The 19,215-nt window shown below is 35.1% G+C and overlaps 1 protein-coding gene across 4 annotated transcripts in view; it reads left to right on the top strand.

Moving 5' to 3' along the window:
* The window catches only part of AKAP6 (A-kinase anchoring protein 6), a 260,229-nt gene that overhangs the window by 113,512 nt on the left and 127,502 nt on the right, over positions 1-19,215 (top strand). The gene's annotated exons all lie outside the window — the stretch shown is intronic.

Below are 19,215 nucleotides of genomic sequence, written 5' to 3'. Positions count from 1 at the left end.
GTAAGACTTTTTTTGTGTGTGAAAAATGTGTAATTCCAAACTCAGTGCGTTCCAAGCCTCCATAATAACCACCTTTTCTCAATATCAGGAAAATAAGGAAGAGTGCCCACTTTATGCCTTCTCTCCCAAACAGCTGTGGAGATCCTATGCATTCCTAGCTCATCCTGAGACACTTGGAGCTTTCCACATTTTCACTCTGTGAAAATTTTACATTGCTATGTAGCAATGTAAAAAGAAAAACAAATGTTCTGATATATGTATATATATATATTTGATTGTTGAAACTTTCACAAGTACTGTTACCGAATGCTAAAATGTTGAGTGAAACAAAATGAAACTAATATTGGCACCAGCCACTTCTTGGAAAAGGGTGTTGGATAATTGAGTGTCATAGCTACTAAAGTGCTCTCTCTTGTCACATGTAATCCCAAGGAGGCATGGTGAGAGACTGGAAATCCCTGTGAAATGTTATCTTATGAGACAGAGAGACAACAATATTCTACAATATTTACATTATACTAGAAATAGAAATTGAGTGTAATTAGTCCGAAACAATAAAATTAAAGCAAGCAGTATTTTTGAATGATAGTTCCAAAAGATAACAAAAGACCTTGACAGCCTAAGAAACATCTGCCTGGGAATTCTAATTCTTGTTTTTATTGTTTATAACCTAAGAATACCATGAAAAAGAAGACAACATGAGAGCAGCAAAATAGCCAGAAAATGGAATGGGTGTTTTTTTCTCATTAAATAAACTCTGTTTTTAATTCAAAAGATGAACTGCTTTTGAATTGATTTTTTTAAATATTGCCCCAAAATTAATTTTGGGTTCTTGTGATATTTCAAAAATGAAAATGCAGGTATTAAAAAAAAAAATACAGCATTCTCTCCCTCCCCCCTTTGTAAATTTCTTTAAAACTGACTTGATTGTGTTTTTAGTGCCCAAATTTAGGGGCACTAAAATTACTAAACTATTAAATTATATAAACATATTAAGTTATAAAAATGTAATATACTCAAATGTTAGTTTTTAATTCACTGCAAAGTCTTCAGGATGGAATAATTTAATTCCATAAGTTTCTTCATGATTTCCTTTGACATAAAGACCTTGGAACATAGGACAAATCTTAATTAAAAAAAAGTTTAAATCACAGTGTAAAATGTTGATTTTCTGAGCCAGTACTGCTGCTGTTTTTAGTTTGTTTTTAATTCTCGAAAAGCATATTAAAATTAACTTTTTCCCCATTTGCCTAATGTGTATATAACTAAACTTCCTTCCTACTGTGAGACAGTTTCATTTATTGCTATTCGCAAACAGCTTTAAAAAGATGCATTGTGGATTGGACCAGAAGCTCCTTGAACAGTTTCTTTTAAAATAACACTACATACGTTAAGCTCAATTACACATCCAAACAGCCACAGCACACTTTTGGTAATTTATTCATTGATTTAACATAGTACCCAGAAGAGTCATGCCTGCTGCCAATTTTGTAATATATTATGTTTTAAATATACTCATGCTCAGCCATGCACGCCATTAAGGTGTGCATAAACCTGTGTTTTTCTCTCTTGACAGCTATAAATGTTTGTTATTATTACACAAAACATATGTTCATGTTGTTTTTGTCTAAATTATTCTATCTGGGGCTATAAAGTTTTAATGTTATTAGTTGCCCTTAGAATTTTAATGTTTCACTGCTGTAACCTTCTTAGGATTTCCTTACAATTAAGTAGGAACTAGTTCTGTACAGCCTGAAAGAATTTATTTTACTCCAATAGTTTTAGTTTAAGAAAGTTTTTTTTATATATATAGCAGAGTTTATTCAGTGGCATTTTATATAAGAAAACCTCTCAGGCGTTATTTTCTAGTTGGCCTTGTGTAACTTTGATAATTTTTCCTCATTTCCCTATTTGTCAGAGGGAGAAAAAAATAGCTGCAGCCATTTTGAATAGCTTATTCTAAAAAATCAATTGCAAAACTTAATTCTGAGAAAGTGGGTCAACAATGACTATATCAAAACATTTTCTTTCCATTGACAAGGCCTTAGAAATTTATTTTTGAGCATTGTTGTGCACTCCAAAACAATACTGTGGTAATAGAATAATAAAGAGTGGCTTTGCAATAATCATTTTGGTCTATTTTCATAGAAACCTAATTTTCATTACATCAAAAAATTCTTCTGCAAATGGCACAGTATCAAATATAAGAACGTTTTGTACATCATTAAATGTTTTTTTTCTTCTGTATATAGTCCAACATTTAACTTGAGTTTAATTCATCTGCCTAACTCAGAGTTTATCCAATGAATATCCCAAAGATGCTTTTTCAAAAGGCAGTGGAACTTTCTTTGTTTTGAGAAGTCATTTCACTTCTCATCCAAGAAGCTTCTTCAGTTCTGACTGAATGGTGGAGAAAGGATTTATATTTCTTGGAGTTATCTGGTCATTAGCAGTCTTTCTGAGAGTCACTGAGGCCACTTGGACTTATCTGTCCCCTCAGGTCACCTGAATAATGTAAATGGTTGAGGAACCTTCTTGGAACTGTTGAAAGGATTGTGTTGTAAACAGGAGCTAGATAATGTCATATCCCTCCCCCTCTGTTGAGAAAGGGCTGTTCAATCTCTTGAAAATTATAGCATCTCTTTAAAGTATAATAACTGATTTTAAGTCAATTTAATCTCTGAAATATGTTCCCTAGTTTGTTCATCTCTTAACCTGAGAGATTTATATGGCAAGAAAAGCTCCTGGTTTTCGATTCTGTTTCTTGAGGCAGAAACAAGCTAGGAATCCCTTTTGGATATCATGCTAAACAAACCAGGTTAAGTTATTTCCATTTGACAGAAGAAACAAAACAAGAGCAATAAAATAGTACATATGAGCCCACTTCTTTTTCACCATAAAACGAACTTTTAAAGAATTTTCAACTAAATATTATAGGTAAACTGATTTACAATTTGTTTCTTTTCCTCAAAATGTGGTGATTAGACTTTCCAAATATTTTTTATTGAGACCCTCATACTAACACATTTAACACTGTATAATCTACTGCCATTTTTTATATGATGAAAGTACCCAGCAGAGAAAAATTTCTTAGCTTTGCTCTCTAGGAACTGAGAAGGTTATAAGATTAAACATCTATAATGCTACATCTGTTACTATGCTAGATAACAAAAATACCATGTAATGCTGATAAATGTGATTAAATAATCAACTCAAAATAATTAAATACTGCTAAATAATTCACTCTGCTTGAAAAAAAGTTGCCACATAAAATTGCAATGCAATCATCCACATTTGTGATGTACAAACCAAGTAATGGACATAAAATTACACACACTTCTTAAAAATTGGTAGATTTTTATTATAATGTAATCTTAGGCATATTTTCAGAACTGTTATTAACTGTTTTTCATAGCTATTGAACATCTATTAAAATGAGGTGTGGTAATTGAATCAGCGAATAAGGGCTAGTGAAAAAGCAAATCATGTACTTTCTAAAAAAGAAAAATGGTAATCTAATTACTAATTCATCTATCTGTATTCAAGAACTCATCTCATAATTACAGATATGTATTTTTAAATGCTAGTTACATTTTTTGTGGCAACTGGGAGAGAAGATTTTACACGTGTGCATTATTTTATACAGACTTTGCAAGCATTAAAAGCCCTAGTTATTCCTAGCATGCTTGCTTCTGAATTACTTGACTCTTTGTGGCTTAGACCCATTTGCTACAAGAGAGAAAACTGCTGTTTTTGTCCTTGACAGTTTCCACTCAAGAGGAGAAATGGCAGAGAATATTGAAAATGTTGAAGCTCATTCAGAACCAGATTTGGATGTCAGAGTAAAATATTGCTGACACTTTCTAAACAGCATAGAAATGTATTTTGTCTTAGTTTCAAGAATGGTAACCCATGGCTGAAATCTATACCTATATGTATATCTATATGTTTAACTCACTCTCTCTTCCTCTACCCCTTTCTCTCCCTTCATACACCTATCCATATATCTATCTATATCTGTATCTCTGTTTCTATATATCCATATCCATATCTGTATCTAATCAATATCTATCTACATCTTTAACTACATCTATATTTATATCCATATTTATATCATCTATATCTATAGATATACACTTGCAGTTGAAGCAGACTATACCAAGAAACCCCTTTACCAATTAAAAAATTTCATCAGACCATTATTAAGCAACTTAAAACACCTGGTTGCAGAGAAAAGACTTAATTCTTTTCTGCAAAATAGAACCAATGGTTGCTATTCATAAATCTTGCTTGGATACAATAAACATATATCAAAAATATATTAAATTCCTACTTACATGTTCTCTCCTTTTCTGCTTTTTTTTGTCATCATAAACTTGATGTTCTAGCTCTTTTAGAATGTCTTTTAAAGCAATATATATCCTTCAAAATGGGAAGCCAAGATATGCATTTTAAATGATAGTATGCTAAGTGTGTTATTTAAAATACCAAGTACTGAAAAATCAAACACAAACTAGCACTTATAATTAAGAATGCAACAAATGGAAGGTTGGTGGTTAGGAAGAACTTTCTAATTGTAAGAGCACTTTTGACAATAATTGCAGAACCAATTATTGAAGGAGTTGAAGAAAAGACTAGAAAGCCATTTATTTTGGATGCTTTGATCTGGATTCCTGCGCAGGGAGTGGGATTTGTGTTCAGTGACCCTTTCAACTTCGATTCAACTTCTGTATATTAAATAGAAATATTATATATATATATATATATATATTTCTATTTTATATATTATGTATTTCCAGATGAACTGTGTATTATATCCAGCAATGGCCATTAACATGGGGAAACAGATTTTCATACATTTTTTGTATTGCATATTTTTCTTTGCATACAGCCACTAAAACATAAAGCCACTGTTTATCTGGATGGGAAACTGCACAAGTTTTCCTCTGTAAATACAGGAAGTTGTTTTTGCAACAAGATTGATAGCCCACAAGAGAAAGGAGGAGAGAATGAGATCTCAACACACATTCAGAAACTTGGCAATTTATCAAGATCTCTTTCTTTTCAGAAATATGAGCTTGAATGGGATATGAAAACTTGAGCAGTTTGAGATTTTGGACACTGTGTTTGTGTGAGCACATTGGTGTGTATTGTGTGCTCTTAGCAGTGCCTTATTCCATTTAGAAAATAAACCTGCAATTGCTGCAATTTGTCAGTGTTTTTGCATGTAATTATTTAATTGCTTGTATTTTCTCTTGTAGCATGCAAATAAGAAATCCCACCATTCTGTTATTGCTACTACCAAAAATTAATACTTTAAAGGTGCTAGGAGGCATTATTTTCATGTCAGTTTGGCTCTGGGATTGTAAAATCCCCCCTCAAAAAAACCCCACCTAAGAGTATACAAGGCAAGCTATAATGTGAAATTATAAAAATTTGCATCATTCATTCAATACACACACCCGTATGTTCAAATTATTATTCTTGCACAAATTGTACAATTTAGTATCATATGTTGCAGCTCAGCCAAGCAACTGACTTTTTAAAATAGTTATTAAAGCCCGTATCTTATGCATTGTGCTGTTGAAATATGATATGTAGATATCTATTACATTACATATTTATTGTACTTATTACATCTCTTTTAAGGGTTGCACAACTTCATGAATTTTATCTTCTGCTCCCCAAATCACAGGAAACCTTTTTTATTGTTATGACAATGCAAAATACCTTTGAATATTTTATCTTAAATCAATCTTTTTATCTTAACAGATATATTTAATTTATGAATTTTTTTCTGGTGCAAAGAAGATACCAAAAGAGAGAGATTTTGTTATTTAGATATGCCATATTATTATTAAAATATTATACATCATAACACAATGAAACTGATTTTTCAAGATTCTAGTTTTGATAGAATAATAGTAAAATGCAATAATTCTCTTATGGGCATAAACAACTGTTTCTCAATTTAGGGGTTTGGGGTTTTTTTTTTTCTTTTAAAAGATGGATTCCGTTCAGAGAATTGGAGTAGCTTATTGTATGATTATGACTTGTGGATAATTGTAATGTCTACTTAATTATGAAGATTAATAGCAATAGCAATAGCACTTAGACTTATATACTACTTCACAGTTCTTTACAGCCCTCTCTAAGCCATTTACAGAGTCAGCATATTGCCCTCAACAATTTGAATCCTCATTTTACTGACCTCAGAAGGATGGCAGGCTAAATCAACCTTGAGCTGATGAGGATCGAACTGCTGGCAGTTGGCAGAGTTAGCCTGCAATAGTGCATTCTAACCACTGTGCCACCATGGCTCTTAAGCATGTTTTGCAACTCTCATGTCTAGCTCGTTTTTCCAGAGTTATCTCCTTGGGTCTTTACAATCATTTAGATTGAGCTATGGACTAACCGCTAGTGTGGTTTCAGGAAATCTTATGGTACAGGCCAGCAAGTTGAATAAGAAGTACACCATAATCCTGGGTCAGTTCATCTTGATAGCTTCTATTTAAAATTACCATAGTAACTAGCAGACATAGTGCTCTGAACAATATGTACCTTGGCCAACTATCTTGTCTTCAGGGGTGGGTTCTACTTACCTTTACTACCGGTTCGCAACGGGATTGCGCATGCTTCTGCACATGCACAGATCGTCGATGATGACATCTGGGGCAGTGGGTGGGGCTTCCCACTGGTTTTACTACCAGTTCTTGCGAACCGATCCGAACTGGGGGCAACCCATCACCGCTTGTCTTATTTATAGCCTGCTTTTCTTGTAAGAGCTCAATGATCTTTCTTTATAATCTGTAGCACGAGGGCTATTCTGCACTGTCCTGTCCAGATGCCCCATCAACTGCATAGGCAGACAACTATTTTTGGAAGGCAGCAGTACATAACATTGACCCGCTCAGCATTAAAGTAATCGAATAATACATTTTTTCATCTCTACTTCTGTTTGATATTATATTCTCTTGAGTGTTCCCATCTGTCTTAGCGTTTTGTGTCAGTTTGTTACTCTGGCTACTAGTACTGGCTAACCCTAAGAGTTCTTCTTTAGCTATTTTGCAGAGGAAGGGCCTTTATTTTGATAGCATCAATGTAATAGCTCTTTTTAACTGTACTGCTGAAATAGCACAATGGCTATGACTTTTGCCTTGCATAGAGAAGGGTTTCCCCTCCCACTCTTTTTCTTGATCCAGCTACTTTTTTTCTCTCTAGGCTTTTTTTTTCTAGATAAATTCACTAGTGCACTATTTCACTGTTTTTCCTGTCATCTGAGACAGAAGGGTTTCACTCACAGCTCCAAGTTAGCTAAAAATAGTGAAAACAGTCTATGACTAGAGTTATTTTTTTTCAAAAAAAGTTGAAATAAAGAATAGAGAAAGGAGAAAAAAAATAAGAACTTACTATACTTACTTACTAACTCATGTATTATAGCCATTTTGCTATTAGAGGATGGATTAGAACAGGGGTAAAATCCAGCAGGTTCTGACAGGTTCTGGAGAACTGGTAGTGGAAATTTTGAGCAGTGCAGAGAACCTGTAGCGGAAATTTTGAATAGTTCAGAGCAGTGTGGGATTCAGCCAGTTCGCACCACTTCAGGAGAACTGGTTGTTAACTTTCTGAGCAGTTTGGCAAATTAATTGTTGGAAGAAATCATTAGGGCAGAGAACCAGTTGTTAAATTACTTGAATCCCACCACTGGTTCAGAGAACCGGCAAATACCACCTCTGGCTGGCCCCAGAGTGTGCTGGGAATGGAGATTTTGCAGTATCCTTCCGCTGGAGTGGGGTGGGAATGGAGATTTTACAGTATCCTTCTCCTGGAGTGGGATGGGAATGGAGATTTTGCAGTATCTTTCCCCTGCCACACCCACCAAGCCATACCACGCCTACCAAGCCACGCCCACAGAACCAATAGTAAAATAATTTGGTTTTCACCACTGGATTAGAGATTAGATCTAAAATATATTACAAAGAAATAGAGCAGTAGGAAAGATTTTTTAAAAGTTGCCTGTTGTGCTTGTATGTATATGAATTGTGAGTTTTATATAAATACTGTATCCTGAATTTTATTATGTATGTGTTTGTCTGGGATGTTCTCCTACATGGTACAACTGGTATTCCTTATATGTTTATTTAGTGTATCAGAGAATTAATAAACATTTCAGAGTTGATAGGAAAGGAGTGGCATATAAACCCAAGTAAATAAAATCATCATCATCATCATCATCATCCATGTAAATGATCTGCAGATGGAGTATCTCCATTCAACCAACTATAGCTTAAGCAGATGTTGTCCCTGTTCCATAAAAAGGGTTACTTGCCCAAAACCTCCTCTATTCACCCAGCAATTTATGCACAGCTCTTGAGCAAGATAGAGTTGTTTTGCAGTAAAAAATGCAGATATTATAGCTGGTAATATTAATTTCAGAAGAAAATCAACATTGTCCATACTAACCTGAAATCTTCTTCATTTCCTATGCTTTTTCATTTCACATTTAAAAATTAATTGAGTGGGGGAATAAGAATTCCATCCTCTAGTTTGTTTATCCTAATCAGGATTATCTTATTCTAATCAACAATCTTTGATTCAGTTTTAATGATATTTCATTAGCTTCTTACAACTACCTTTCCTGTCTAGATCTAATTATATTTAATGGAATGTATCTCAACTCACTATATTAAATCATGGTAAAGACTATTTTTAAAATTATCACAGAGCCTTGGATAAGAGTTGAAGAAAGGAATAACCCCTTTTCCTCCTTCAAGGACCAAAGGACTTAATAGACTGATGTAGCAGTATCAAGTAGTTGGAAATACTGATAAATTATTCTGTCTCCCATGTGAAATTTAGCTCAAGTAATTGCTCGCTTTATATTTCCTGCACATTAGAATTAAAAATATGCTTTTGACTTGAAATGCAGTACAGTATGACATTAACGGTTAAAAACTGAATTTGCCTGGGTTTATGCTTTTTTTTCTGAATTGTATAGCTTTAAAACACCCTCCTAAAACAATAGAATAGATCCATGTTGCATTTATAATGTAGTGTTGTGCAAGACAACAGGCAAAACACAACAAATTGTAGGCAAAAGCAGGGAGAAAGAAACAACTACAACAGGCAAGACTTTATATTATGTAGCTTTATTTAACAATATATTAAAAGACATATCTATATCAGAGGTGGGTTTCAGCAGGTTCTGACCAGTTCTGGAGAACCGGTAGCGGAAATTTTGAGTAGTTCAGAGAACCAGTAGTAAAAATTCTGACTGGCCCCGCCCCCATCTATTCTATGCCTCCCAAGTCTCAGCTGATCAGGAGAAAATGGGGATTTTGCAGTAATCTTCCCCTGGATTGGGGAGGGAATGGGGGATTTTACAATATCCTTCCCCTGCCACATCCACCAAGCCACAACCACAGAACCGGTAGTAAAAAAATTTGAAACCCACCATTGATCTATATCATCTCTATTTCTATCTTTATCTATATCTTTATACATGCATCAGTGGTGGGTTGCCCTCGGTTCACACCGGTTCTATAGAACTGGTAGTAAAACCGGCAGGAGGCCCCGCCCACTGACCCTGTTGTGAACTGGTAGTAAAGGTAAGTAGAACGCACCCCTGACATGAATGCATATAAATAAATGTGAAAACTTATAATATTTACAAATATAACAGTGAAGTTTACAGATGATTTCATCAGAGGATTAATAAATCATAAATGACAAAAGCTTGTGTTATTTTAATTATTGTTATTTAGTCATATTTGTTTTCTATATTACAATTAGCAGACCTCTGCTTTTAAACTGGATTTTTCAAATATTCAATATTAAAATGAAATCTGAGTGTAACAAAACGTTAATAAAATCTGAGCATATCTATCAAAATGCAGATCAGTCAGGGTTTCCTTTAAGACAGCAGTATATAATGTTTTCTACACATAGGGCTATACTTAGGCCTGGGGGGTGAGGTCACGACAGAAATTGAATGTAATTTGATTTCATTTATATTTACATTTAATTAAGGTTAAAAATATCATCCACTTGCCATTTAAAAAATACAATACGATAACAACTTTTGAGGTCTCTGAGTATTGCACCTAATATTTTCAATGACCATAGTTAGCTTTTGAAGCTAAGATGGTTCACCTTTGCTTTAATTGATTGATTATGTGCCATCAAGTCATTTTCATCGCAACAGATTTTTTTCCACGTGCCTGACCTAGTCCTTCAGTGCTTCCAACAGTGTACTCATTGCTATTGTAGCTGAGTCTTACTGCAGATCACAAAATATACACATTGGGCATAATATTTTTATATTAGAGTGCAATCCTATAGACTCATTGTTCCAGGGCCAAATGTTTCTTTGATTTCTATCCTCTAAGGTCAGAGAAAGGTCTCCAAATACAGAAGCAGAAAATCCACTTCGTTATCAGTATTTATTTATTATACTGTATTTATTTATTTATTTTCCATAAAAAAAACAAACTATGAAATAGTGAATATGGTGATATTGGGACCAAAGATCCTAAGGAATCTGAGTTTTTCTAGTTCTTTAAATCTCAGTTCTACTGGCTATTGAATCAAATATGACACAATTGTTATAAAGGAAGATCAAAAACTGGATCTGTCAAGGAACAAGCACAATTGCTTTCCTCAGGATTCAAACTAAGACTGTGTAATGCCTTCAGACAAAGTATTCTGCAACATAGAGGCATGAATGAAGTTGTCGGTAATGGTTCACATAACCACATCATTTGTAAAGATTGTGGAAATGATTCTGAACTTGATTCCCAGAAAAGACTTTCAAATAATATTGTTGTGTTAAAAATTCAATGTGTGTTTCCCTGAGTTGTAAAATACTTCTTTTGAAGGCTTTGCACAGTATTGTTATTGTACAAAATCAATCACATTCTTAAATCTATCTACTGAAATCTATTTGCACTATGACCAATGAGTTAAATCTATTCTTCTATATAATAGAATTAACTAGGAGGAAGAATATTTAGCTGATGATAAGTGCAATGATCATAATATGATAGCTATCCTTTGTATGTATATTATACAACAATAAATATTTAAACTGATAATCAGACAGAATGTATTTTTCTTTTATCTGATAGAAAAACATTATGCCCAGGAACGATTTTATATTCCCTGTCAGTCAATAGAAATCCCTGAGAAAATAGGTTTCCTTTCTTCAGTGAGGAGAAATCCCACTATATCGGTCTTGTTTTCAAATAACTCACTTTGCATGTTGGCTTTGTAGGTGCCAAGAGCCCAAATATCTTGCCTTATCTTCTTTCTTTCTTTCTTTCTTTCTTTCTTTCTTTCTTTCTTTCTTTCTTTCTTTCTTTCTTTCTTTCCTTCCTTCCTTCCTTCCTTCCTTCCTTCCTTCCTTCCTTCCTTCCTTCTTCTTCCTTCCGGCCGGCCGGCCTGCCTGCCTGCCTGCCTGCCTTCCTTCCGTCTTAATTAATTAACAGATTTATAGGATGATTTGCAATGTAGTTTTCTGACCCCTCCCATTCAGCCCAAACAAAGAACTTCTGAATCTTCAGACCCTAATAAAATGTATCCTTTCTTCTACTTTTTCCTACATAGACAAACAAATTAGCAGAAATCTTTAATTTCACAAATTTTGCCTGTTTCCAATTTAAATCCAGTCAGCACATATGCACATAGACCCCATAATCTGAGGTTCTAAAATGATGTTCCTAGATAGTAACAAGGATCTGCTTAGTAGCAAACTGACATACTTTCGTTGTTATAGCAACTAATTAGTGTATATACCTGCTCAGAAAATAATCTTGGACCTTATGAAGATTTGAAAATTCCTAGCCTATTCACCACTCCATTTTTTCCCATCTATTGCTTTGAGGAAACCACTTTTCCTTGGCGTGTCAGAAAAATAGACATGACATGACTAAAAGGAAAAGAGATGGATTTGAATTATTTTAATGTCAGTATTGAACATGCAAAATCCCATGAAGGTTTTTCGAGCGATTGATCGGAAAACATAGACATTTCTATTCACTTTGGGAGACACGTCTTTAGCAATGCAAAGAGTTTTCCAGGAAACCAGAGTGCAGGAAATCCATAATTTCTAGACAGAAATTTGGAATAGCCTTCTATGTATATTTTCCCCTACCATTTTTCAATTCTTCTCCTTCTGCTGAAATATCTGCTGAAAGTATGACTATATAAACTAGATTTGCTCCTCTGCTAGCTATGAATCCTACAAGCCTCATGCATGCTATTTAAAGCAATGCTTTGTTTGATAAGCAAAGGAGTTATAGCATCCTAGTGAACTGGAAAAAAATGGTTCTGGAGCAAAGAAATAAACTCAAAATCCATTGATTGTATTATCTATGGTATGAAATGTTTGAAAGCATATTTGATCCTATAAAAAAATGTTTCTTTTAGCTAGGGGAACTTTACTGTTGAAAGGTCAGGCAGAGTCAATATCATCCTGCTTCAATGTGAATGAAGAAAATAATGAGATCATAAAAAGCTGTTAATAATTTTTAGCCATAAAAGATGAATACATTATTGGAAGAGGTTTTCGAGTAATGGCAACATCTGGCAAAGTCTGGAGAAAATGCCATATTTTATTTAAAGCCTTCTCAAAGCCTGCGAGTATTCTATGCAACTTCTTGTCTGCCCCCATTCCCAATTTTCAGAAACTCAAGAGCTTGGATACAAAAACGTTGGCTTCCAGAGCTCTGCTGGCATGCTGCAACCAAGAAAGGAGGTTTAGAGTATTCTTCCCAGTGAGAGATATTACTATATCATTATTGGTATCATTTGGAGTGGTTGGTGGAATTACTTTGGAGAACACAGGGCTTAAGAATCTCAGCAGTCCTCACGCACACGTACCCATTGGAATAGCATCTGCAGATATCAAAGTTCCTGCAAACATATTGGTTTTTACATAACTTTCCATACTGTTGGGCAGCATTTATTCTGGCTCCTCAGCTAACTAAGGAGTTACTGTTGCTGAAATGATAACATTTTTAGAAGTAATCATATTTATTTGGATAATGGTTCTCAGGAGGTCATTCATGGATATGCCATTTTGTGGCCATTGAGATTTGATGGATTATTTTCTTTTTCTTTTTAAAGTATGGGCTTTAAATTATAGATCCCATGCTAAGTGTTCCTTTAGGCGAGCATAAAACTTGGTTTGTCAATAACACAACAGATATTTCCAGAGGAAGGCTTTCTAAGTAATTCTGATATATCAGACTGAATCCTAGATAATGATGAGTTAATTAACTTTAATTGGTTGCATTTAGTTGAAGAGAAGAGTGGAAAAGATATCTGAGTAAGCAACAATATGAAACCCATTCAAGGGAATCTGAATTTTTATGAAAAGATACATATATTTTCCTGGACTAAACTTCATCATAATGCAGTTAAACATTTTAAAGTGTTTCTATCATATTAAATTACTTCTGGAGTTTCTAATGTTTCCAGGCTCATTACGAAGTAAAACAGTTTTGCACAATTTTCAGTTTTTGTCATTAGATACCACAATAGCTGTCACGAATGCTTGAGATGTCATGTTGATTGTGATTTCCCTTAAGATTTCAAAAAACAAGATTTCAGATTGAATTCTATCAAGAAAAACAAGGCAATCAAGCAAGTCCTTGATTAAAATGAACAGTGAAGCTGTTAATCTTATGTAAAACTTAAGAAATACTGTTGACTTACTAAATTTTATAAATACCTTTTATACATCATGAGTGGGTAACATTTTGGTCCTTTGGTCACTGCATGATAGATAAGGAAGGCTAGGGTATCAACCTGCACATACATTTCCGCATATATAGCCTTCTCCCACTCCCTGATCCCTGTGCCAGCCAGCTAGGAAAAGGTGAGAACTTCACAAAGGAATGGTTGTTTTCTTATTGCATGGCTATTTCTTTTTCCTTGTCCATCTGATTGGCAGTGGGTAAAGCAAAGAGCATACTATTGCTTCCTTGCACTTTAATTACAATATCTATGCCTTCTGTTGAGGACCTGTATACTGCATAGGTCAGAAAGAGGGCTGAGAAAATATCTACAGACTCCTCACATCCAGGACATAAACTGTTTAAACTCCTTCTCTTGGACCGTACTACAGGGTGTTGCATACCGAAACAACTAGACACAAAGGCAGTATTTTCCCTTGTGCCATCACTCTGTTGAACACCTAATTCCCACAATACTGTCTTATGTCTAAGTATTTTTACCCATGTAATATGACTGTATTACTATTATCCTTCTCAACTTTTCTACTACCTTCTCTTATCAGTATCATTATTATGATTATTATTCCTTTGTTTTTTTGTATGTACACTTAGAGCTTATGCACCGAAGACAAATTCCTTGTGTATCCAATCACACTTGGCCAAATTAAGTATCCTCCTCTCCTCTCCTCTCCTCTCCTCTCCTCTCCTCTCCTCTCCTCTCCTCTCCTCTCCCACCCCACCCCACCCCACCCCACCCCAACCCACTCCACTGCATTCCATTTAGGTTTATTCCTCTGCCTCAGTCTTACTCTTTAACTGGGACTTCCTGTTGGATTAATTCTTATTGCCTTAACTTCATTTAAGACTATTTTTCATCCTAATGATTCTCTCTTTTGCATTCTTGTCTCTTTTACTTTTTCTCTTCGTCAGCCACAGATGTCTTCTGTGGTACATAATTTGAAAGTTATTGATGAAAAACTTACTATAAGGCCTTTCACAGGTAAAATACTACAAGAAGTCATATATTCTAAATAACCTGAGACTTTGTTCATACCTTACTTCAGAAATGGCTAAGCACAGCTTTGATGGTGTTGCACCTGGATGCCTACAATAGTTTGCAGACAGTTTTTTTCTGACTCTGCTTTCTATCCACTAATTAGTGTCTGGAGTAATGCAGTTCATTGGATCCTACATCACTTTCCCCCATCCCCCCATCTTTTTATCTGTCCCTTCTTTGGTTGCATCATCAGGAACATTATCTGTTTAAAGTGTTAATGTTGACTTTCTGAATTCAGGAATACCCAGGTTTTTTAATCGATTACTTGATTGGATTGATTTGATTTGAACTGATTACTATTCATTACTATTTTTGTGTGCTTTCTTCAATGGTGCCATCAGACTGAATTAGATTTTTTTAATTAATATGGCCACCTCACATATTAGGACTTTCCCCCTGTTTTTACTTTCTAGAATCAGTTCCCCCTTGAATTACAACTGTACACTTATCTCCTAAAAGAACAGAAAGGCCCTGAAAACACTTCAGAGAAATTTATTTATATTTTTAATTTAATTATTAGACGTATATAATCAACCTGTCATAGTTTAACAATTAAACATTAAAAAATACTATCAACAAAATCGCAACTTACACCCCTAAATAACATCCCTCCCTGTATTTGCTGAACTCTCACCTTTGTCCAGGTGGAAGGAAGATCCAGCTATTTAAATCTTTATTGAAACCAAAATGGTGGAGACCTGCTGGATCCCAGGGTGGGATGTTCCACAAGGCAGGGATAGTTACAAAGTATGTGTAACTTCTAGGTGCACTGGAAGGCAACATTTAATAGAGTGGGCCTGTATTGTGCACACCCTACCTGACGTGGCAGGCAGAGACCATGGACATTTTTTTCATTATTCACTATAGATTTATATTAAGGTACTAATAGTATTGTGCTACTATTTATGATAGATAGATAGATAGATAGATAGATAGATAGATAGATAGATAGATAGATAGAATGTTCACTTCTACTACTACACACTCTTCAACTTTTCCAAATGTTAGTCAGTTAGTTAGCCAAAAAAGGATTACTTACACATTACATGAACAAAATTGTGGGTCACTATTAATTATTTATTTATTTATTTAGCATATGATGACAACATGTCAGAAGAGAAGTAGACATATACACAAAATCCATTTAATTATATCCAAAACATCTACAGGGGTATGGCAGTGGGCTTATAACTGGATATCCGATTCAGCTATCCAGGCCTCTGGCGTTGCTCAGTGTAGATTTTCTAGGGAACCAGAGATCACAAGTTATGATCAATCTTGCACAATATGTTTAATAGTTTGCATATCAGCACCACAATCACAAGGGGAATCTTTCTATCCCCACTGAGCAGAGGCACTTCTTCCAGTATCACACCTAATTCTGTTCAATTTTGTCCAGACAGAACAGGACAGGTTAAACCCAGATGGTTTGGTAGAGGGATCACTAATGGCCAGGTCAAAAGCAGATATCGTGGACCATTCCTTTCTCCAGGCTAGATGTTGAGCGAACAGCTGTTTTCTTTTTTTTTTATTGAAAAAGTTTTTCAAATACAAATTTTTCCCCTTTCCCCCCCCTCCCTAACCCCCCCTCATCCTCCCCTCCCCCCATGGCTTCTCCAAGATGAAATCCAAATTGATATCACATTATATAATACTTTACCACCCTTTTACAACACCCCCTATGTGCTAAACATTTCTTTCTAACATTATTATTATATCCCCGTATACTATACATTTCAAAACAGCATTCGGCTATAAAACTATATAATAGATCCTAATTTGGCATTTATTCTACTCATAAGCTACCCATTTCCTCCACCCCCATACGTATATCTCTTAATTCAAATCTTTTAAGTATATTAATATCTAAACATAACATCCGTTTTCCTAAACTAAGCAATCAGTAACCTAACCTATCTCCTTGTACCATATCAATTTTGTTTCACCCACTTTCCTACAGGTCTACCATACATAATATATTTAATATCTTTATTCTTCTGCCCATATCACTAAAAGATATTTCCATACATAAATAAAATCCTCAAATGACTTTAAATTTGTATTCCATATTGTATCTTCTGTAATGTCTTTCAACTAGATTGTTAATTCCATCGACCATGTTCGGGTAACGAATAGCTGTTTTCCATGCTGGCCTTCGGGATTTCAATCTTGTGTTGAACTGTGCATTGTCCTATTAGTGACTATGGGTCACTGATTTGGGCCCTAAATGACAAAAGCTGTAAGAACCTAAAGAATGATGTTCTTTCTACTGTCACATTGTAGTAGTTTAATAGGGCAAAGCTCACGTTCTCTGTGGCTGTATTAATGCCACAAGTGTGATAATGTCATTTTTGACTTTCTCTTGTCAAAAGTTGTATGTGTTAACTATATAACAATTTTGGTACCATTAGTATATCACATACAGTGTTGCTGGAATTTAAATGGTTTGCCCTGATTTTATACTAGTATATTATTTTGGCTACAGTACCCCATTATTATATGGCAATGTCATAACTGGTGAACAATTGAACTACAAAGGCATAGATTGAGGGAGTGAACTGAAATGTTTTACTCCATAGCAGAGGTGTGTCTCCCAAGAGATAAAACTGGTTTGCATTTCCACATGTATCAACATAAGCAGCAACACTACTAAAAATGCCATGAGCTGCTCACTAGGATAACAAATAGCATTGCTTTGCTATGATTACCCCTGAATGGGGAAAGAATACATATTTCAAATTTTGACTAATTCTAAGTGGCTTCAAAATGTATTTTTGTACGAACATTAGGAAAAAGATATATCATAATCATTACCGAAGAAAAATTCAAATATTTTAATATTGTTTTAACTTCAGCATCCATTATTTCCCAACATGTAATAGCTGAACTAGCAACAATAAAGATGTCCAGGTTTCAATGAAATATATTTCATAAATTAGCTTATCATTGCACTGATTTAGCATGCCTAGCAGGTGAAAGACAAAAACATGTGTTATCTTCCCTAGGGAGCCTTCAGTGAATGTCATTCCAGCTTCATATGTCTTTCTTCTTTCCCCTTCTTGAACTGATATAAAATTCTAATGTGTGCCCTCTGGTTCCATCTTCATTGAAATCTAGCAAAACCGCTGAAGGTAAGATAGTGGCAATGGTGCATGTAAAAAGGAAAAAGGAATACAGTGATTCATAGTGCACTTGAAGAAAGTTGCCATTGTTAACAGCACTACTTTTTGTACGTAGACAGGTTAAAATATGTCACATCGGTGTTAAAAAAGAATAAAGTTATTTATCTTAGCTAGTTTTTCAAAGTTCAGAAGCTCAGCAATAAAACTGGAAAATATATGTTTATAAATTACTTGACATCTCTCTCAAAAACAAACACGTTCAGCATCTCAAACAGAAAGAGGGAAGGCAGCAGATTGATCTGTTTCAACCACAAGATTACTATTGCACCTACCTCAATATAGCTTTTGCTAACTGCCAAATTCTCCCCAATGCATTCAGTATTTCACACCCACTGAATTTTAATTCTCCCATTATATATTACAGGAGTTCAAAAAGAACAATTGTAAAAAAAATCTGCAATTAAGTTCCTGGTGAAGTGACCCAACCTTTTCTCAACAATGATATGTCTACATATTTTTGGACCACACTTCTCTTATATAAGACCACTGGTTATGTTATCTAGGGCTGATAGGATGGCTTTCCCAAATATCACTTATACACTCAGGGTACAACTGCACCCTTAAACAACTTTGGTTACACTAGTCCCTTCCCCTTTCTTCATCTGGAAATGGGACAGCAATTAAGATATAGTGTCCCTGCTTATCCATTTAGTATGGTTCATCTTCTCTTATTTATTTGTTCAACTTGTTCAACTTATTTATTTATTTGTTCAACTTGTATGCCGCCTTTCTCCGAAGACTCAAGGCCGCTTACAATGCATTAAAAACCATATATAAAAACATTAAACATTAAAACATTAAAAACAATTAAAACCCATTCACACCATTCATGGCCGGATCTCACCAGATCGCAACAGCGAGATCAACGGCCCCAGGCCTGCCGGAAAAGCCAGGTCTTCACTGCTTTTCGGAAGGCCAATAGGGTGGGGATGGTCCGGATCTCAGGAGGTAACTGGTTCCAGAGAGTTGGGGCAGCCACCGAGAAGGCCCTCCCCCACGGGCCCGCCAGCCAACACTGTTTAGCTGACGGGACCCGGAGGAGACCAACTCTGTGGGATCTTTCCAGTCGCTGGGAGCTATGCGGTAGAAGGCGGTCTCTAAGATAACCTGGCCCTGAGCCATGTAGGGCTTTAAAGGTAATAACCAACACCTTGAATTGTACTCTTGTACTTCGCGGCTCTCTTTTCTCTGATTCTTCTGCTTCTCCATCTCACCTCATCCCATAGGTATAAATATTTAT

This window comes from Pantherophis guttatus, chromosome 1 (genome assembly GCF_059756535.1).
Source record: "Pantherophis guttatus breed Tessera chromosome 1, ASM5975653v1, whole genome shotgun sequence".
In the NCBI taxonomy this organism is placed as follows: domain Eukaryota; kingdom Metazoa; phylum Chordata; class Lepidosauria; order Squamata; family Colubridae; genus Pantherophis; species Pantherophis guttatus.
The sequence above is the reverse complement of the archived record's forward strand: the minus strand, read 5'-3'. Positions and strand labels throughout refer to the sequence as shown.